Source organism: Myodes glareolus, chromosome 27 (assembly GCF_982192425.1).
Source record: "Myodes glareolus chromosome 27, mMyoGla1.1, whole genome shotgun sequence".
Taxonomy (NCBI): Eukaryota; Metazoa; Chordata; class Mammalia; order Rodentia; family Cricetidae; genus Myodes; species Myodes glareolus.
The window spans coordinates 29,507,780-29,530,863 of record NC_142052.1 but is presented as its reverse complement, the minus strand read 5'-3'; the positions used below and the strand labels follow the sequence as shown (position 1 = coordinate 29,530,863).

The window sequence follows — 23,084 nt, the reverse complement described above, 5'->3', positions numbered from 1 at the left end:
TCTCTAGAAGAGCAGGCAGTGCTCTTAAACACAGTACCATCTCTCCAGTGACATCATTCAAGTACAATTCTAAATGTGGCTTTAGAACTGGAGGCAGAGTTTACTTTCCCATTCTTTGGTGGTATGAGCTTTGATGGTGGTATTTTCCTTTTAAACATCAATTTACTTAATTTTTGAATTTTAGTAAACTTAAGGAATGTGCAACTGCAAGAATAAACTAATAGATAAACAGCTTTCTGCTAACAAGTACCCATCAACTTGATTGAAACAAATAACCAAATCTTGCCATGGATCTAATGCCTCATACTGTTTTATATTTTTTGTCAGAAGTAGCACTCAATCCTTTGCTTCACTGTTTCACATATTTTTATCTTATTGCAGTATAAAGGGTTATTATCTTAAAATGTTTGCAATGTGATACTAAACTTTTTGCTAAAGTGTTTCTGATGTGTAGTTTGAGCATTAGCAGAAAAATTAGAAACTAAAATTTTAAATTTTTAATTGACTGAAAATCACAGTCAGGGTTCTCTAGGGACATAGAACTCATGGACTAAGTCTCTCTCCATTGATCTATGTATGTATGTATGTATATATGTATGTATATATCTCTCTCTCTACAAATCTGTCTATCTCTAGTCCAAAACTTCTCTGTCAGTGAATGGAAAGTTCAAGAATCTAGCTCAGACCCACCAGACTGGGTATCTCAGCTGTTTTGTGTATATGCTGGAATCCCAAAGAAGTAGAGTTCAAAGACAATAAATGAATATCTGTGCTGACAAGGTGAGGGAATGCGGGTATGTTGGAATCCACACAACTATACAGTGAATGCACAGCTGACAGAGCACTAGGCAGATTCACGGGAAGTATATACATCCACCTCTACATGGAGCAACCCATTTTGCTCCACTGGGGGAACATATCTCTTTTGGAAAAATCACTGTCGTACCTGTGTTAACTTTGTGAAGCCATGATTCTTCCCTTTGAAATGGGATTTGTTCCCAAAACGCCTCAGCAGTGTGACTCTGCAGGGCAATGATGTGACCTTGCTTCCCAACACCAGGGGACTTTAGAGTGATACTATTCATTCCTTTTTCTAACAGTCAAATTTACATTTGTCAATCCAACAAAGAAATTTCTATAAAAGACAGGCAATGAGCAGTAAGGCAGCATGCCCCACCTTTGCTATAAAACAAATCTTGACATTCCTAAAACTGGTTATAACAAAGAGATTAGATAAGGAGAATGGGTGAATCCAGGACTCAGGTGTGTTTATTAATGTTTTCTAATGGTTTGGAATGTCAGGTACTTCCCCTTGAATGCTGGTTTTTTCCTGGGTCAGGTCACCTGTTCAGGAGTACTGCTTTGTCAGGTTCTACCTGCCTGTTTTTGTCATTCTGACATGCCTATTAGCATTGTCCTTGCCTGTGGAGTATTCCTGCTATGTCTGTAAAAACTAGAAACCTCCTGGAGATAGGTTCTTTTTTTTTTATTTATGGTGAAAAAGTGTATATTTAGAATTAGCCGGCTGGGCTCAGTTTAGATGATTCCAATTTTGTTGGCAACATCCAGAGCATCATAATCAGGAGCCAACCGAACATATGCCTTCTTCTCTCCATCGGGCCTTATGAGGGTGTTGACTTTGGCCACATCAATGTCGTAGAGTTTCTTCACCGCCTGTTTGATTTGGTGCTTGTTGGCCTTGACGTCCACAATGAACACCAGTGTGTTGTTGTCTTCTATCTTCTTCATGGCTGACTCGGTGGTCAGGGGGAATTTGATTATGGCATAGTGGTCAAGCTTGTTCCTCCTGGGCACGCTCTTCCGGGGGTATTTAGGCTGCCTTCGTAGCCGCAGAGTCTTGGGCCGCCGAAAAGTGGGCGATGTGCAGATCTTCTTTTTGTGGCTGTGGACGCCTTTCAGCACTGCCTTCTTGGCTTTCAAGGCCTTCGCTTTAGCTTCGGCTTTGGGAGGGGCAGGAGCTTCCTTCTTTGCTTTAGGCGCCATCTTGACGAAAAGCGAGATAGGGTCTTATTGTTCCCTTCTCACTACTTCTATTTCTTCCCCTTACTCTCTTTTATTCTCCATTTTTTTCCACTTAGTCTCTTCCACTCCTCCTTCTTCTCTGTGATCCTTCACTTTATTTCTTTCCCCTTGCATGAAAAATAAAGAAGATGCAGGGGTAATGTACTTTTTAACTTTATACTCAGATCCTTGCCTGCTGTAGATGTCCAATTTTGAACACTGAGGGAGTACTGAGGCTGGTACTCAAGGCGCCCTGGTAAAGAGAAATAATACCCCATCTTTCTTCTTCCATTGTCCTTCCAGCACAAGGTGTGACACAAATTAAAGCTGTGCTTTCTAGCTTCAAGGTCTAGATCAAAGTCGAGTGTCACCCGTCCCTACTATTTGGATCAATGGCATGTTGTCCTCTTCCCTGAAGGTCCAGATCACAACTGTGCCCTCCAATTTTGAATTATAGTTCATTCCTTTTATAATAAAGTTGACAACCAAGATCAACTATCACAATCAATCTATTGTTAACTTGGCATACAATCATATCACCTTATTAATTTCCAAATGAAAATCAATAAGTGGGTTGCAATTATGAGTAAACATGACATAAGTATGTCAAATACAAATGATTGTATATTTAGAATATTGGCAACGTCTCTTGGAGGATATCTTTCTAGTATCTCAAACTTACTTCTGATAACCGCAAATATCCTCTTAATTAATGTTGCAACATGCGATGAGGAAATTTAAAGGGCATAGAAATAACTTTACAAAGAGATTTTCAATAAAACACAACAGAAGCACTCATATCCATTAGAGTTCTCATTGCTGCAATAGTCACATGGCCTTAGATGGTATTTAGAACTGCCATACACTGCTGCCCATTCTGTATTTCTCACAACCTTTGTAAGCACTTCACAAGATCTTGGGTATATTCCTAGAGAAGTGACACATGCCTTCATTCCTGATGGATATGTGACCTTTGTCATACTTATTGGATTATACTGTTCTTCTTTCTCATTTATCTTAATGACAAGACCTGTTATCACAAGCAGATGCCCTAAAAGATCTCCTGCATTCCAGACATATTATCCTTCTTATCTCTATACTGAAAGACAATCCAATTTCCCCATGATAATCTGGATATATCACCCTGCCTAAGGTTGTTATTCTTTCTTTAGTCTGTTGGAAAATGTCCTTTTAGTCGACGAAGTTTTCCAATGTAGTCAACCTGCCAGTAGGTTGGTGGCTGGTGACTCTAGTAATGGTGTCATATATGGGGCTAAGTTTTGGTCTCTGCTGGTGGGTGATATGGCAACTGAGCAGAAGCTGTAGCCAAGTCAGCCAAGATGAGAGCAACTCCATGTTGTTGAACCCATGCCTATCTCCTGTTTTGGCAATATGGCCACTTTTGTCATGGGCCCATTGGACACTGACATGAATAACTGGGAAAAGAGGCTGACTGTACACAGAAGCACAGAAGAGTCATCCTGTCTACTTGAGTACTGAACTCCTCCTCAGCTGAATTCACCTTTCGATCAGCATTTACATGAAATACAAGGATCTTTATCCTCTTTTCCCATTAACAGAGATTATTCACATTTTCCTACCTCAGATGTCTTATCTCACCAATTTTCTAATCATGGCATTTACTAGTCCCTCAGCATCCAGTCAAACCACTGGATAAAGTTCATTAATCAGTGCATTGCTAGTTGTAGATTAGGCCATTTCTCCTTCCAAATAAACCACATTAAAATGTTTATTGTTTGAATTTCTGCCCACTGTGAGCATTTCCTTTCACAAGCATCTTTCGTGGTTGTCCCAGACAGGGATTGTAATCCTGCAGCTGCCTAATTCTGGGTGGTTCGTGCATGATGTATTGAACCATCAGCCAGGGCCTACTCATCTCTTTTTCATTCAACCAATCATAGGGAATAGATTATAAGTGTATGCTTGACAGCAGAAGTCATTGTAACAGGAGCAGAAACTATTGGAAGTAGGCCATTTCTTCATGTAGCTTCCTGTGTCTTCAGGACCTACATGGTCCTGATCTCTAATATACCACTTTCATTTGATAACAGGTTGCAACTGTAAATGTTCTACTTTATAACTTGATAAATCCAGTAATACCCAGCTGATAATGGACATTTCACATCACTTGGTAAGGTGGTGTCTGTAATGATTTAAGGCACATATGGTTGATACTCCTAGGTTCTAGGGGTCATGCAGGGACAGACAAACCCTCAGGGACCCGGGGATGTTAAAAGCACACTCCTGAATGATGCATATATGTCTCAGTTAAGACCTTGTCTGCTTGCATGAGCCCCATCTGCATGTGATGTAGCCATGTCAACCCCTGTGTGCATGCACTAGGCAGCTTTTAAAAGCTTGGTGAACTATCTTCCTCCTTTTCTCTGCACACTGACCTTCCAGGCCTGTGCACACCCCCTCTAATAAACTCCTAAGAGTGTTTGTTTTGTATTCTGTGTTTCTTTCTTGTTAAGAAAAAAAATCCCAAGAATGCGCAGCTCTGTCAGAACAGAGTCCAATTAGGTGAAATCAAACCAAATCAAAAAAAAATGCCCATCATTTTATTAAGTAGAGTACTCTCTGGTTTCAGATCCCATGTGGGGGCGAGAGGACAGCAGGGAGCCCATGCAAACCCGGAGCCAGCTGTTTCTCCTCTATGATCCCACCTAAATACACTGTGTGTGGGGGTCATGACCTGGCATGCTGGTATTTGGAGTCCAGGCTAATGCAACTCCCAGGCCCCGGGGGCTGGGATGGATGCCAGGGGCTGTAGGCTAAGCTCCAGACTTAACACTTGTCTCTTGTACCAAGTAATTTCAGTGACCCACTGTCAAATGTTCAGTTTTTCCCAGTGAATTGAATTAATGGCATGTGCTTGCATTTTTTTATTGATATTTATTGAACTCTACATTTTTTTCTGCTCCTCTTCCTGCCTCTCCCCACCGCCTCCAAGCCTCCACTCAAGGTCTCCATGCTCCCAATTTACTCAAAAGATTTTGTCTTTTTATACTTTCTGCATCCCATGTAGATTATATCTATGTATGTCTCTTTTAGCATTAATGTTTTTGTCTAAGTTCTCTGGGATTGTGGTTTGTAGGCTGGTTTTCTTTGCTTTATTTTTAAAACCACCTATGAGTGAGTACATGTGAAAATCTTCCTGTGTCTTCCTATGTCTTTGTATGTTATTCAGATTTCTTATTTTCCTGAGTTGTGTGATTTTTTTTTGTTTGTAGACTATGTGGCAGCTGTGGTTTTCAGCCTAGTCAGTCTGCTCAGAGGAAATGCAGCTTGGTCTCAGATTAATAGAGATCATCATAACTGTTCCCCCAGAAGCACTGTATAGAGGGCTGTTAGGTAACTTTTCCTTGAAGTTTTCTGGTTTTGTGTTCTCTATCTTTTGTGTTTGTGAAAATTATGGTGCTGGTAAAGTTATCTTTTAGAATAAGCATCAAGTTTGATAATTGACTTTTCAGTGTCATCTATTTGATTTTCAAGCAAGACATTATGGTACAATAAGAACATGCCAGGGGCATTTCTTTCCAACATTTGTCTAATTTACATTTGTTCCTACATAATTTTGAGGTGAGAATGTCCCTAAATGTCTCTGCTTTTACATTGTCATTATGGTTAGAAGTGAATTTGTTAACTGAGCATGCTTAAGGAAAGAGAGAACATGGTATGAGCATGTTCAGACTCCCTACATCAAACCTCCATGCTTCCATTGTTGAGGTAAAACACTTTTGAAAACAACTCCCATGTTTTTTGTGTCTTCTGCAGGAAAGAATTTTTTTTTCTCATTCTTCTGCCTTGACTGTTGAAATGGCTATTTTTGGTAGTCAAAACTGACTACCTCTGGGATCATCTAGTACACAAAGAATTGTTTATACCTGAGAGAGATTTTACTTAAAGGTTTTGAAATGGGAAAATCCTCCATTAATCTATATAATTTGAGATGATCGGACCCATCTTATACTGTTTGGTGTCTGTGCACACTTATGACACCATCACTAATAAGCAGATGTGAGATTTTTTGAGGTTGAGACCAGTCTGGCCTACAGAATGTGTTCCACAACTACACAGAAAAATTCTGTCTTGAAATCTCCAAAAAAAATCTAAATCAAACAATGACTATGAGCCAACTTTAATCAGCATCTTACATTCTGGTAACAGCAGTCACATATAAAGTATTTTGAAGAAGAAAAGTCTCTTTTTGCTCTAGCTCTGGCTACCAAGCTCATTCCTTTACCAGCATTAGAGCCTACTTCATTGTAATTTTGGTGAATACTTTTTTTTGTTTTTTTGTTTTTGTTTTGTTTGTTTGTTTGTTTGTTTTTTGGTGAATACTTAAAACCAGCCTAGACTTCAAGCCTTGTGGGCTGAACAACTACTGGATTCTTCACTTGATTCTTCACTGAGTGATTCTTCACTCAGACAAAGGGCTGAGAAGCAATCTATTCGATTCTTCATTGCCATTGGTAGGCAGCTATTCTTAATTTACCTGGACCACAGCTTGTGAGATATTCTATGGTGAGAATCATTCTACCTGTCTTGTTCATGTAGAGAATCTTGAATACTGAGTTGTAGATTTTATATACCTGACTATGGTGGGAGATGTGTTAGCTAACAATAATGCTCATGAAGACATTCTTTCTAGCTCCGTAATTCCCCACTTATTCAAATTTCCATGAATACTACTCTTTTATTGTTATTTATTTGTCTGAAATTTGCTTTGAATTTAAGGACTAAAACCCACAAAGCAATGGACTCATCATCCAGCTTTCCAATGGGGGGGGACTAATCATCTTGATTGAGATCTAGTTCCTGCTTTTCTCTTTCCTGTTGTGTAAAATCCCTGAGAAAACCATGTAAAAAGTTCCTTCAGTTCATCTGACCTCAGAATGAAGCCACAGAACAAATATTTCATTTTGTAACTTTAAACCTCCCTTTAGTTTTTAGTATTCTAGGCATTCTTACCCCTGAGGGACAGGAAATTCCTCGAGCCTCCTAGCACAATGCACTGTACAAGCTAGCTAGTCATGTTGCATTAAACAGGAAAAAAGGAAAGTTTCTATGGAGAGCAAGAAGATGACATTGATTGCTTTTGTAGCCAGGGGCAAGTGCTATTGAAATATATATACATTGATAATAAACTTTGTTTGTAGTCAGAGATCAGAGATAGCCTTTATCATAGAGGTTTTGAGGACTGTGATCTGAAAATAGGCAGGAAGTAGACAGGTGGTTCTGAGAGAGAATCTTTGTCATTTTTAGATGGAGGAAGTCCGAGTCACTGGTGGTGCTCTGCTGCTTCTCTGATCTTTCAGGTTCAGATCCCCATATCTGACTCCTCATTTTTTATTGATAAGGATTAATTAGATTATTACTTCATCAGGTATCTTAAAAATATGCTAAGTTAACAGAATGGGGTTATTAAGACACCCAAAGATAGGTTACAGAATGGATTATTAACTTTAAATTTTTTAATGCTAATGGAAAGGAAACAGCTGTGGGGAGACATTAGATAATAAAAAACCCTGCTGAGTTAAATCAACCTCTTTGCTTTAAAGATATGTTGAGCTCAGAATAAAAAAGCAGGATATGTGTTAAATTGGGGAAGAAAGATATGGAGACCATCAAAGTTGTTAGGAGTATTTTCCTAATGTGAGCTCTCTGCCGATGCAAAATTTCAATCAACTCTAATCAAAACAAGCCAAATTAAAAAATAAATTCAGGTTTAATGGGAGTTTTGCACTCTCAGGTGGCCCCAAAAGGTCACGAACGCACCCACTGGGAGGAAGGGAAAGAGACCATGTGTTCCTCTTTTGGGAGTTCACTTAAATATTCTGTGGAAGTGGTTCTGAGCACTCCACAGGAAGTAGCCAGATTGGAGTCTACATCCTTTTTTCCAAAGAGAGCCTAAATGTTTTCATATGTACCACTCCAATTTTCTGTCACCCCTATATCCAAAGAGTCTAGAATGTTCAGTTGATAGCTTCGGCCCCAGCCCTTGCATCTGTTCTAGTCCCCTGAGAGTTAGCACTCTGGACCTGGCCAGCTGGGATTTGGGGGATGTAGACTCAAATCTGGCTACTTCCTGTGGGCACAGGGCATCATGGGAAAGGGGAGAGGTATGTATCCACATTCAGCAAAAGGTGTGGCTGGAGAGGCATCCCAAGTACTGTCATCCCAGAGATGTCAGGCATCTGTTCCTTGGGGGAGGTGAGAGGCAGGTGTCTAGGAAAAAATTGTTATCACCAAAGATGAGTGTGCCAGAATGAGGAGCAGGTAGGTGATGTAGTGGAGAGCAGGCTGCATCCCTGGCCTGGCTAGCTTATACCCTCCCCCCAAAAATACATGCAGAAATCTGTATTTATTAAATCACTCCCTGGCCCATTAGTTCTAGCCTCTTATTGGCTAATTCTCACATCTTGATTCAACCAATTTCTAATAATCTGTATGTCACCATGAACTCATGGCTTACCAGGAAAGATTCAGCATGTCTGACCTAGCAGCTTCATGGCAGGTGGTCTGACTCTGCTTTCTTCCTCCCAGAATTCTGTTCTGTCTTCCCCACCTACCTGAGTTTGCCCTATCAACTAGGCCAAGGCAGTCTCTTTAACCAATGAAAGTAACACAGACAGGAGACCCTCCTACACCAGGTAGGCTTTCATTTGTCAAAACATGGTGGGATGGTCTTCAAGGTTCCTGCTATACCAGAGAATCTGCAAGACATTCTGAAAGACACAGAGGAAAGTAACTGATAAAATTTGCCAGTACAAGCTGGGACAGTCCTTCAAATTTCCTGCTTCACTGACAAGTCTATCAGATACTCTAGGCCTGTAGGTTAAAGATTGGTGGCCCACGGTTGTAGGGAGGAGCTGCGGGCAGGCCTCATTTTTGTCCCACCTGGTTCCAACAAGCCTAGCTTAGCCCCAGAAATAACAACACACAAATTGTGTTCATTTAAACACTGCCTGGCCCATTATCTCTAGAGAGATAGTTACTGGCTAACTCTCACATCTTGATTAACCCATTTCTAAGAGTCTGTGTAGCACCACGAGGTGGTGGCTTACCGGGAAAGATTCAGCATGTCTGACGTGGTGGCTGGCTGCAAGGCATCTGCCTCATTGCCCTCTTCCCAGCATTCTGTTCTGTTTACTCTGCCTGCCTAATTATCTGTCCTGTCAGAGGGCGAAGGCAGTCTCTTTATTAACCAATGAAAATAACAATAGATAGAAAACTCTTCCACATCACACGGTTGCCGAAGAAGTTCAAGTGACTGTCCAGGGAGTCAGAATTCTCTGATGTCAGGTAGTATTACATCCTTCTGGGATCTGTGATGGAGCAGAAGACTGACCAATTAGATTTATAGTTTTCCTTACTTATGATGGAAAGTAAATTAGATGAAAAAGTTTTGAATTACTAAAATAGAGTAGGTAATAGAGTATTTTCTCTAAACTTGCTAAATATAAAAGTAATGAATATTTTAAATATTATTAAATATCTTGATAAATGGATTGTTGTATATAGTTTAGTGAAAAAGTCCAAACCTTTCATTTTAGTTTAGACACAATGTGGAATTTTTGTGGAATATTAGATGTGTTGTGTTTGTGTATGCTGTGGAATATTTGTATGACAGAATTTCTTGAATTCCTTTATTTTGCATTTGTTTAACTCTGTGTAACTAGCTATGTGACTTTGCCTGTTGAAAATATTTGATTGGTCTAATAAATATCTGAATAGCCTATAGGTAGGTAAAATTGGGATAGGTGTGGCTGTTGTTCAGCAAGAATAAGTAGCAGGAGAAAGAGAGAAGTATCCAGGAGCAAGACAAGGAGAGACAGACATCAGGGTCTAGTCACCCAGCTATGCAGATTAATAAGTAAATAAAGGTATATAGAATAAAGAAAGATAAAAGACCAGAGGCAAAAGATAGATGGGACAATTTAAGTTAACAAAAGCCATGTAAAAAGAATCCAAGCTAAGGCTTGGCATTCATAGGTAAGAATAAACCTCCATGTGATTTATTTAGAAAGCTAGTGGTAGGCCTCTAAAAGTGCCAAAGATTTAAAAAAAATCAGCTAAATGATGAAGTATCCTTTGTGCATGTGCCCAAGTGTGGTATAGCAGCATCTCGAGGTAGATCTATTCTCAATTTTCTGAGGAACTGCCATTTTGATTTTCATAATAGCTGTATAACTATGTAAAATTTATTTCCCAAACAGGAATCAGAGTGAAGCACTTAAAATATTGCTCAGTTCATGCCATTCTAAGGTATAAGAGTCCTTCAGCCACTTTTCCTTGAAATTCCTAGGACTTCTCTTACTACCCTGAATGGACTTTTTTGTTTTTATTTTGTTTTCTAGCTCAGCAGGCCACTGTTTCATGGTAGTTTTCTTGCCAGCTTCTGAGAGCTGTGGTTATGTGCCATGTACTTTTTTGAATTCTTATGTTAGCTTCAGAATCTAAGAGCCATGTTTACTCCTTCTTTTAGGGTTAGTAAGAAATGTGTTTCAGCCAATGAGAGGTATGTTACAGGTGCTGCAGATACTGAGGACATTTGATGACATCTATTGTGCCATGCACATGTTTGTGATATTGATATGGTTTTTTTTTAAAAAAAACACAGTTCAACAAGTATGGAATAATGGTAACCAAACATGGCTGCTTGTTAGGATTGCAAGAGCTTACTACAGCTTACTGAATGGTATCCACATTACTTTGAATAGTAACAGATAGGAGTCAGAGCCTAGCAAATGGAATACTAAAAGAAAAAGACTTTATGTAGGTATTTGTGAATTGTAGCTCCAGAGAGTTTCACAGAAGCAGGACCTCTCTACTAGGCATCATGTGAAAATTTCACATATTAGTGTATACAGTCTGTATTCCTTTTAAAATTTAAGGATTTCCGCATCACCTGCTTATGCTAATAGATTGTATTATAGCTCTTATGCATTTTAAACTGCATCTTTGTCCTGCAGCAAAGGCCTCTAGTTAATGTTTTGTACTAAAGGAGTATCATACTGATGTTAGCAAATGCATACACCAGTGAATATACTAAATTTTGGTGATTCTAGCCACTGTTTCTATGGATTTATTTTCTTTTTTAAAAAATGATTTATTTATTCTTATTTTATGTGCATTGGTGTTTCTGTATGTGTCTCTGTGCGAAGGTGTCAGATTTCCTGGAACTGGATTTGCAGACAGTTGTGAGCTGCCATGTGGGTGCTGGGAATTGAACCTGGGTCCTCTGGAAGGGTAGGCAGTGCTCCTTACCTCTGAGTCATCTCTCCATTCCCTGGGTTTAATTTCAATACTAAAATCTTGCCATTTATAAAGTTGATCTAAAATATTCTGATAGTAAACCTGAGTTAGCTTTTGTATGTTTGGAAAGCAATCAAACAAGTATATTTGCACTGACTTGATGTGCCAGTAATTGTTTTTAATACTTTGTCTACATGTATTTGTGAGCTCTTAAGATGATTCATCCCATCATTGCACACTGACATACATGTAAAATAAATTTGTTCCAATGGTAGAGAGAATCAGTTCTTAAAAGTTGTACATTGGCATTTACATATGAGGTATAGCATATACCAGGATTCACAAATCAAACACACACACAAATCACATACACTTCTCTCTCAGATGCACATTCACTAACACATATACAAAATACCAATAAACATTCACCACACACAAAATCACAAACTCTACTCAAAGAGAAACACACACAAGCATAATCATATAGCATATACACATACCCACACATGTACACAAATTTAAACAAACCCCCTCACTCCCTCCCCTGAAGATTTTTTTCTTTTGCTTGATTGTTTCAAGATGGACCCCTTGACCCATGACTGTCAAATAGGACTTCTCATTACATCTTTTAAAGAGTCGTCACCTAATTTCCTGTCTTGAAGATGGCAGCCTGATTCTTGGATAGTTACCTTCTCATAAGACTATCATAAATGATGTGTACTTGAGGTAGATATTTCTAATAATATCTTTTGGTCAACTACCAAAAATTCCAATTATCAATACAAATATTTATTCATCATTTATTTAGCAAATATTTTGGGAAATATTCCTTACAGGAATGGATTTGGAGGCAGTCATATACAGATCAGCTAACATACATAATCTTCATTTATGTGGGGAAAAAATAAATAAATATATATATAATTATATTTTTATATAATTATTATATATATTATATTTATATATAATAAATATATGATGTAAGACAAGTCAATAATGGTTGGTTCCAGAGGGGCAACCATTTGACGCTGAGTAGTGCAAAGTTACTGCAGTTTAGGGGTCTAGGACCAGGATAGATTACAGTGTATCCTAGACTTTCCAGACCCCTGAATTCTGTCTGAATTCTGTTTCTCCAGAATTTCTCTTTACTCATATCCTATTCTTAGCACCATGCACTAAGCATGACTCTGTGTTCTGCTATAAACAATATTTCCTGCCTTTATCTTGCTTTGTCTGTCATATTCTCTTTTTAATATTTAAAGTTTTCTTCACTACTCTCATCTTCTCCTTCAGGTCACATGACATATCTCCTCGTTCTGTGTGAATCTTGAAAGCATACACAAGATTTCAGAGTTGAATAGATTAGGACAAGTAAGTTAGACTCACCTGGGAAGAGAGAAAAAGGTGGTATTTTTAAACTACTTTTGAAGCTCCATTTGTTTAGAAACATTCTAGCAATATCATAAGTAGAATGAAATGTTTAAAAGTGCTCTCATTCTTTAGGGATTTTGTTCTTGCAAATCATATTGCTTAGTTTTGAAATCTCATACATGTGCACATTCTAAATAAAATACTGGTGTGGGAAAAAAACCAATTTAAACAAACATAAGGACACACATAAACATAAAAATACATGTTTTATTGTGATACACTCATCACAAATACACATACCTACACACAAACACACACATATACATCCACAAAGAAACTTTCCAAACCAGTGTTAGCCTTTAAAGAATACTCAGTATATGTATTTACACAGGACTGGATTTTTTTCTTCCATTTGGTATTTTTTATTTGTATGACCTAACAGCATGTTCTGAAAAGTTCTGACCTCCTAGAACTAGTCTGTTCTGGTAGACTAGATAAATAAAGTAAATATTTGCAGACTATGACTCAGCAGAATCATTTTGAATCATTTTGAGCCTTTATCAATACCATAAAATATTGTAAGAGTTGAAGACTATGATATTTTAAAGACTCCTAGACATAAGTTATAAAGATTTTTAATGTTTTGATATAATGAAAATAGACTTTGATTTGATTTTTTGACACATTCTTTGTAGTCCAGTCTGTCATGGAAATTGCATGTAGTCCAACCTGGCCTTGAACTCACAGACAGATCCTAATGCCAAGTGCTGGTAATGAGGGCATGAACCAGCATGCTTTTCTTTTGTTTTAGGTTCTATGAAATAGTGGTGATATGTAACGTTGGAGGGCCTGGCATTGTTGAAAGGAACAGGTTGGCTTCAAACTCAGAGATTTGCCTGCCTCTGATTCCATAGCCCTGGGATTATAGTATGATCTGCCACACCTGATTGAGATCATTTTAGTATTACCACTAAATATCAATGATTGTTGTGCAATCAAAAAAATAGAATAACATGTGTCGTCGAAAAATTTTTTGTCATAACTACTTATTTTGCTCCCTAGTCTTTAGTAGGGGTTGGTGGCCTTGACTTCCATATGCACCCAAAGATGACACTGGCTTGATGCTCTTCACACAATCACTGTCCAGCTCATGATTTCTATATGTAAAATGTGACAGTGTTGCGCCTTTTTTCACACTGCATAGGTTTAGATTCAGAGTTGAAGGATGCTCTTGATTTTCCTTCAGATCTATGTGATTTCTGCTTGTTTTTGGTCCTTCATTGCCCACATCTACAGAAAATAGTACTAAGTCATCATTATTACTTGGATTTCCTTTTTAAAATTTTATTTGCTTTTACAACTATGATTTTGGGATATCTTTTATTTTCTATTATTCTTGGTAATTTTTGCATTGGGAGTGAAACCCAGCAGGGCTTCTCCTAGCAATTCTTCTACCAGTGAGCTGCTCCTTCCCTAGAAATACTTGTTTAGGGGCTGGAAAGATGGCTCAGTGGTTGAGAGCATTGCCTGCTCTTCCAAAGGTTCTGAGTTCAATTCCCAGCAACCACATGGTGGATCACAACCATCTGTAATGAGGTCTGGTGCCCTCTTCTGGCCTGCAGACATACACACAGACAGAATATTGTATACATAATAAATAAATAAATATTTGTAAAAAGAATCAATAAAAATCTAAATGGGGGGAGCAAGTGCCATAACAACCACAACAAAAATAAGAAATACTTGTGTAATATTGGAAAATGTGTTTTCTTCACCATGGTTTCAGTAAATAGATCAAGTGTTTGTTTAAAAATTATTCCTATTGTTTTTTAGTTCACTGTGGCTTTTCTCACAGTAGGATAGCTGTCTTTTTAGATTAATTCATTTCTTAATTTTTAAGGTTTTTTATTCATGTATCTTACCTTTCAATAAAGACTGAAGCTTTTCTTATGGATGCTATCATGTCTGTACTTAAGAAAATATATTACTTTTTGTCACAAAGTTAACAAAATATCTTAGCTAAATAATATTTACACTTTTGTTAAACTTTTATTTATTAAAATAATTGCTACATTTGAGCTAATTTTTCTGAGTAACATTCCTGGAATTCATTTTTGTAACCCCAGCTATTCTGACACTTGGGGAAATCGTGCTAACTTCTAAGAGCCGGGATTATATATCATGACCTGGAAAATATCATTTTTCTTACAGTTATTTCTTACCTTGTCTAAATAAATGATTGTGTATTGTAACAAATGTGAAATCTGCTAAGAAATGTAGCTCTTGCTTACAACTAGACAGTCATTGGGAAGGATGTTTCCTATTCTTCAGTTGGAAGATAGATTTTTTGAGTTCAGATTAGTTTAATTCAAGATACATTTTCAGACCTATGAAAGCATGAAGACATTGCCTGTATTTAAGTAAAGCTATTATTACTTTTCTATAACAGCTATAATGTGGCAAGAATGTCAAGGCATTACAAATTAGGGAATAAAATTTTGTTGCAGTTCTGGAGTAGGTTCTTCTAGGCCCCTGAGAACACATGTAGGAAAAAAATCTAGTGCCTTGTTTTTTCACAACATTAGACTTGCTTAGCCAGCTTGGTTTTTAGGATCAGTTTGGTGTTTGCCATGTATTCAGGGGCCCTGGGTTAAAAATGAGGTGTACACAAGATTAAACATAGCCAGAAATTCTGGGGTTTCCTTGTCTGTATTTCAGCAGCTAATTAATTAATCCTGGTCCCTACACGTATGTCTGTGTACCACTTGCTTTTCTCTTACCTAGTGAGTGATTCCCTGCAAATGGAATTAAAGATGGCTGTTGGTTTCTATGTGGATGTTGGAAATCATTCCAGGCCCCCTAGAAAAGGAATTAGTGCTCTTTATTGTTGGGCTTTTGCTCTTGTTTCTCAATCTTTTGCCCATCACAGATTTGTTTCATCTTGTATGTGATGATATTATTTCTATTGTTTGTTTAGTTTAATATTTTGAGACAGGCTCTAATGTAGCCCAGACTAATTGTGACCTCCTGTGAATCCTTGAACTTCTGATCCTTCTAAATTTCCAGAATTGCTGGGATTAGAAGTGTACACCACTACCACAGTTGCTACACATGTTGTTGGTGATGTGAATGCAGGGCAAACACTCCACCAACTAGGCAATCTTCATCCACAGCACCTATTATGTTGTCTTTTCATTGAAACATGATAAACCAAGTTGTCTTCTATTTCATCATATTTTCATTGAGTTCACTGATTTCAGTAGTTAGACCTGTCCTTAGTGACAAATGAATTAGATTTTATTTGAGTGAATGTTAGAGGCTCTTAAATGGATTCCTTTGAAGGAATACAAAATATTTCAAGAACTCATGTCATTATTCATACTGTCATGCATTTGTAGTTTTCCAGTCCTGTTTGTATCTTAATTTTGTAATAATACTTCTGAAAATCAGCCCACTGTCACCTTTCCAGTACTTTCCTTTCAGCCTTTTGTAAAATTTCCATGTTTAAGCAACTATCATTTAGTTAATAGATGTACTGATAGTTCATCTGTATTTTAATAAATAAAACTTGCCTGAAGATCAGAGAGTAAAGCAGTTGCACTGATCAGCCATACTGAACATGTAGTGGTGGCACACACCTTTAGTCCCCATAACCCCACTAGTTTGCCATAGAAATCGGGCAGTAGTTGTGCACACCTTTAATCCCAGCACTACAGAGGATTATAAGATTGGAGGATTCTGGTTTCAGGCTCAGTATAATTCTCATGATTCTTGGAAGCAGTCTTGAAAATTGCCATTTTCAGTCTGAGTTAAGGTAAGAGCCTGTGCCTGATTGCCTTGCTTTTCTGGTCTTCAGGTTGATCCCCCAGATCTGTCTCTGGGTTTTAATTAATCAAACTACAAACAGGTGTTAGGATGATATATGATGTTCCAGTTGCTTTTCTTCCACCTAGCCCCTAACTGATCAGAATCATGTTGAGAAGTTCAAGTTCTTGACTGTCTTGGTTTGTTATTCCTACATTATCCATCCTTTCTTATTTTACAATTTATTCATTTATTTATTTGGTTTTTTGAGACAGGGTTTCTCTGTAGCCTTGAAGCCTGTACTGGAACTAACTCTTGTAGACTAGGCTAGTCTCAGACTAGCAGGAATCTGCCTGCCTCTGCCTCCCTACTGCTGGGATTAAAGTCGTGCATCACCACTGCCTGTCTTACAATTTCATATGTAAGTTTAATGTACCAAGATCAATCCCACCCTTTATTTCAACCCCTGCTGTGCCCCTGTCTCTTTTCTATTTCCTCTTCTCCAGTTCAGTGGATGCTTTTAGATTCATGAAATTCACTTAGTCCTTGTGGGAGGAAAGGGTTTATTTGACATACACAGACCACCATGAATGCAAGTCAGTCAGGAAATCAATGCAGAAACATAGGTGCAGGAGCTTAAATAGAGACCCTGGAAGAATACTGGTTCCTGGCATGTTGTTTCTGACTTATTCAATTTTCTTTCTTTATTTTTTTCTTTTTAAATTGAAAATATATTTTCATACAATATATTTTGATTATGATTTCCATATCTCCAATTCCTCTCGGATTTTCCCATACAACCCATACTACCCCCATTTCTTTCTCTCATTAGAAAAGAAACACACATCTAAAAGTTCTGTTTGCAATCTTATACCCTGCAGAACCACCTGACCAGGAATAGCACAGCTCTACAGTGGGCTGGTTCCTCCCTCATGAATCATTAATCAAGAAAATCCCCAATCACTGAAGTTCTTCATAAAGAATCCTAACTTTTGTTATATTGAGGAAAATCAAACCAAGAAAAGGACCATAAGTTAAGAGCCAGCCTGAAGTATGTAGTGAAACTATATCTGAAAATAAAATCTAACAATGTAACAGACAAGCTAAATGAATGTATAATCCCTCAAGATTAATTTACCTTTTATCATTACTCTTCAAATAATTTGTTCCTCTTCCCAAGAATTTGGATAGTTGGTTAAGAAAGATATTTTCACAGGGATCAATTGATGACACCCAAAATTAGTAAAAGAGACATAGTCTGAATTTCAGGACCTCTTCTTTGATTAACCTGAGACAATTCAGCTCATTTTTAAAAAATGATTTCAGGATAAGTAAATACAAGTCAAAGTTGAAATTTTATTTTGAGATAGGGCTTCTCTATCTATCTATGGCTGTTCTTGAACTCATTTTATAGATGAGGTTAGCTTCAAATTCCCAGAAATCTGCCTGTCTCTGCTACCCTAGTATTGGAATAAAATTGCAACTTTCTTATTTAATTACTTATGTATATTTGTGTGCATGTGATCATTTATTGCAGAAAAGTATGCATTTGTGTTGTGCTTTGGGTATAAAATTCTGAGCACAATTTTGGCTGTTGGTCCTTTTCCATTAGCATGTTTGAGAGAGGGTTTCTTATTTGCTATCAGATATAAAGAGACTTGCAGAATTTCTGTTGTCTGCTCTGTATCTGTCCTTAAAAGCTTTGGGTTGTAGGCATGTACTAGTGCTGACTTCAGAGACAGGAGTAAGCCCATACTCTAAACATCTTATATACTTTGACCTCAAACATGGCTCATTGATATTTGAGATATCACTATAAAAGCAAGGTTTTCTTTCTGTCTGCTCATAAAATTTTATTAATTTTGTTTGATGCTTGATATTGATTTTCAACATGATAAGACCTAGATTCAGGCAAGGGTGACTCTTCCAGGCCCACCTTTGAGGGCTTACCTAGATCATGTTTTTCTCTGGGGTGTGCTTATGAGAGATTAGCTTGTATATTAAGTTCCCTGTGATGAGAAGTCCCTTATTCCTTCCAGGATTGATAGCACTATTACATTAAATGATGTAGGTAATGGATTTTGTAATAAGGACCAGGGCCATTTATCATTCTCTGCCTCTGGACTGTGGATACAGTATGATTATGTTAATAGTAGAATCAACATCAATCAGGTTGAAAAAATAGAAACTACCCTTGCTTGCTATCTGGTTAGAGCACAAACTCTCCGGGAGTTTGCTGGGGATTCTTCTGCCTTGGGGTTTTCATGGACAATCCAAGATTTAAGGGTTCATGAAGCACTGATGACCTTTAAACAGACTTGAAACACCTGCAGAGAGGACACGAATTACAGTGAACTCCTGAAGGTAGAAGTATTTTATATCCTAGATTATTAATAGAATCTCCTCTTTGTATTTTCACTTTTTTCAGAAGTAACCTGTAATCCCCAATGAGGCAAAACTTTCTTACTTCATCAAACATTTTCTCTAAAGTATGTACATTTGAATCAGCTCACAACATTCTGTATGACCTTGAAAACATAGCTAGCATGAGTATAATTTCAATAGAAATAGGGGAATAACTCCTAAAATGCATTTCTGTATGTCCTGATTAGTTGGTAATAGTAACTTTCAAGGACTAGAAATTCTCATTACATTGTAAAATGAGTTGTATTTGGTAAAATATCTTGAACAAGAATATGAATGTATGGACAGCATGTTTCAGCAAAAATAATCTCAAGTTTTTATCAACTATAAACATCCATATCAATGTAAAATATTTAAACTAAGTAGTTGTTTTCTAAAAGTAGATTCAACAATCTCCCCTTTTATCTTATAATATATTTGTCCCCCTTTATTCTTTGTAAAGTAGATTCAATAATCTACACGTTTATCCTATCATTTTATTGGGGGCCTTTTGTAGGCGGATGTGTCTGTCCTACCAGAAACTGCCAAGCATGTAGCAGCCGCTTCACAAACAACTGACCCAGGAGCTTAATATTAGTTACAAATGGTAGCTTAGGCTTATTATTAACTAGCTCTTGAAGTGATATTTACCTATAATTATTATTTATGTTTATCCATGTAGTTTGTTACCTTCTCTCAGTATGGCATTCTCCACATGCACCTGACTCCACCTTCTCCTGCCTAGCATCCTCAGTTTGGATTTCCAGCCTGACTTTCTGAACAGTCTGTGCCTAAATCAGGGTTTTATCAAACCAATTCAAATGACAATTTTTTTTACACTGTACAAGAGGATTATACCACAGCAACACCCCAAAGATAAGTATTTGCTAACAAGGCCTACTAGAGATTATGTTGCAAGGATACACATTGGTTCTCCAGGACCATCTAGACATATGGCTCAAACCATTACAAAGGAGACATTACTGATATACAACTGCCCACAAGGTCTATCTCCATATTAAAGAACCAGCCTCTATCAAGCTGCTCACAGAGGCGTTACAGGGTCAAAACCAACATTCAAGCCTGGTGCACCATAGATTCACTTTTCTTTTTGAGAAAAGCAGAGTACTGATAGATGGGAAAGGTCACAAGTATTTGTAAAGGAAAACAATGCTGTGTCGAGGGATGGCCCTATCAAGAAGATTTTCACTTTAGATCCTCACACAAGGAAAAGGGATATCCTTGGCAGAGTCAGAAGTAGGCTGGAAACTGAGCCTTGGGAGTCACCACTTCACTTAGAGCCTGAGGTGTGAGAATATAAAAGATTTCTCTGTCTCTGTCTCTGTCTCTGTCTATCTGTCTGTCTCTCTCTCTCTTTCTCTGTTTGGGCCCAGCACCTTTGTGCAGGGATTGTTTCAGATCTTGAAAACCAAATTCTTCCTACCTAATGGGGCTATACGTATCAGTCCCACTGACAACTATGGGCTTAGTCAGTAATGTTCTTATATTTTTGGTTGTATGCCTAGCCTCTAATGGCTGAGCCATCTCTCCAGCCCTGTAATGTTCTTGAAAATACCTGTGTTCCCCTTATACAGCTTTGCTTGATTACCTTCTTCCTGAGTTTTGCACATTATATTATACTATCTGCTTACTTCATAGAGGTCCCCCATTTCCTTCCTGGAAGGTCGTATACAAGGTGGTCTCATTTTTATTTTCAAAATATTTTCATGATTTATTCAACTTTATTTCATATTTGTTGGTGTGTAGGTATCAGATCCTCTGGAACTGAATTTACATGCAGTAGTGAGCTGGAATGTGCATGCTGGAAGTCAGCTCAGGTGCTCTCAAAGGACAGCCAATGAGGTTAACAACTGAGCCATTATTCCAGCCCAATGTTACTCTTCTTAAGAAAATTACTTGACATGAGACATAGTTTCTGCAAGACTCTCCAAAATTTTTGATTTCTTTTCTACCTTATATGTTTCTTATTTTCCTCATCCTGTGGCCCCCTGTCTCTCAATCCTGTTATTGAAGACAGTTCTGCTGGTTAAGGTCACCAGTGTATATAAGAAATAATTCCAGGAATATTTTACCTTGCAAGTCTCCCTTCTGCTTAAGTGGGTAGACTTGCAGTCTTCTGTCCCTATTTAAAGTGTTCAGAGCATGGAGCCTGAACCTAAAAGATGCAAGGATGACAACACGTGGAATGCAGAATCTCTTCTAGCCTGGCTGCTCTTTGAGCTGTAGCCAGAGATGGGTGTACCATATAATTAAAGAGATTTTTCTTTATTAATCTCTCAAATGTGTAGAGTGAATTCTCTCTGGGGAAGTCCTATCAGTTATAGACAGCCATATTTTCAGGCTTTTACAAATTCCTTTCTGAGACTAGCTATCTTACCCTGACATAAGTGGCTTGGTCCCAGTCTTTTCCTCTCCAGGGCAATGACGTTGTTGTGCTGTATGACACCTTCAAAATCTTAAATTAAATGAGTGTAGCACCTCAGTTTCAAAGCTGAATCATGAAGTCCTGTGTTAAAGGAGGCAAGCCTCTGGTCACTGCTAGCAAGCATAACCCACCAAAGAGAAGGCAGTTACAAAGACGCTGCGTTTGACTATGTTTTCAGTTGTTTAGAATTTTTTCCAAGTTATTTCAGATTTTATGTGAAAATTTTGGCTACATATTGGAATGCCATTTGTGAAGAGATAATTACTTTCCTAACTGCCAGCACATGATTACCACACAGAAGCTTTTATGATTTGAAGAACTGAAAACACTTACCCAAAAGATCATAGTTATTACTAACCTGCTCTTACATTTTAAATTAACCTATATTCCTTATTTAGTATCTTCCAATGGTAGAACATTTATCAGCATGGCACATTTATGTCTTCCTCCCTCTGTCTCATGCCCAGCTTATGGCCATCAGTGTTTTATTGATCCCATTTGAGTAACAAATCTTTAGAGTATATAAGAGAATTATTCCAACATAGATGTTACTTAGAAATGGGATTTAGTTTACCAAAAACCTTGGTACTCATGGAACTGTGACTTCATTTTTGTGTAAAACCTACTCAATAGCTGGGAATGTTCATGTTAGAAATATAAATAGGCATACATAAACATTTAGAAAACTACACAAGCAAAGTTAGTATTGATTTTTATGTATGTTTGTAGGTGAAATTGTATATTTGTGTGGAGATGTATGTATGCATGTGATTGTGTATGTGCGTATGATGTGGAAGCTCTATTAACCAATCATGTCTAGTTAAGGCATGGCTACCTGGAATCCAGGAAGAAAACTTGGACTTACCGGGTGCTCACTCTCTCTGCGTAATTCTTGCCGACACAGAGAATGTTGGACTTCCCATTCTTATGCTGTGAGTTTCCCATTGTAACCATTAAAAACATAATTGTTATCCTTAAGCTGACCTGGTTATTTCCCATATCGAGCTAGTTCACAAGATATATGTGTGGAATACAGGAGAAACTCTGGTGTTATTCCTTTGATTTCCCCAAACTTCTTAGTTATTTCTTTAGAGATAGAGTCTCTGATTACTCTGTGACTTTCCAAGTAGACTAGGCTAGCTGGCCAACAAGCCCTATGTACCAAGTATTCTCTGTGTCCCAGTACAGTATTAAAAGTCCTTGTAACCATACTTTTTTTTCCCTTTATCTCTTCACCATGGATTTTGGGCCTCAAATGGATTTCCTTAAGCTTACAAGACAGGCTCACCTGTTCTCTCAACCCCACACAACTTCAGGTTTTTTGTCCTCACTCTGTAGAGGGCCGCAGCCACATTCTCCATCACAAGATGGCGCTGCACCACCAGGTGAGCAAGAAAGGGCACACGTGTTGGTAGCTTTCCACCACTGCTGTCCCCGCCTACTCCCGAGGCATCGTCTGGGATAATGGACAGTTGACAAATCCAAGAGCGACACGTCCGAAGCAGGGTCTGTTTTATATATAAGGGATGGCTTCCTTCATATCTGGGTCTCCACCATGTGGCTTATGCTCTAGCTCCCAAGAGGCATTAAAGCTTTTCTGCAGAAGAATCCTGTGTCCCGCGTGGTTCTTGCTGGCGAGACTGAGCGCGGAACAACTAGTGCCGATACCCGGAAAGAAGACAAACTCTGCACCGCCAGAGACCAGGAGGATTTCAGAACTGCAGGCATGCATGCTCAGAGAGGTATGCTATAAAGT

The 23,084-nt window shown here is 38.0% G+C and overlaps 1 pseudogene; it reads right to left on the bottom strand.

Annotated features, from left to right (window-relative positions):
- Positions 1 to 1,481: 1,481 nt before the first annotated feature.
- LOC148117640 (large ribosomal subunit protein uL23 pseudogene) lies at positions 1,482 to 2,004 on the bottom strand (annotated as a pseudogene).
- Positions 2,005 to 23,084: the final 21,080 nt, after the last annotated feature.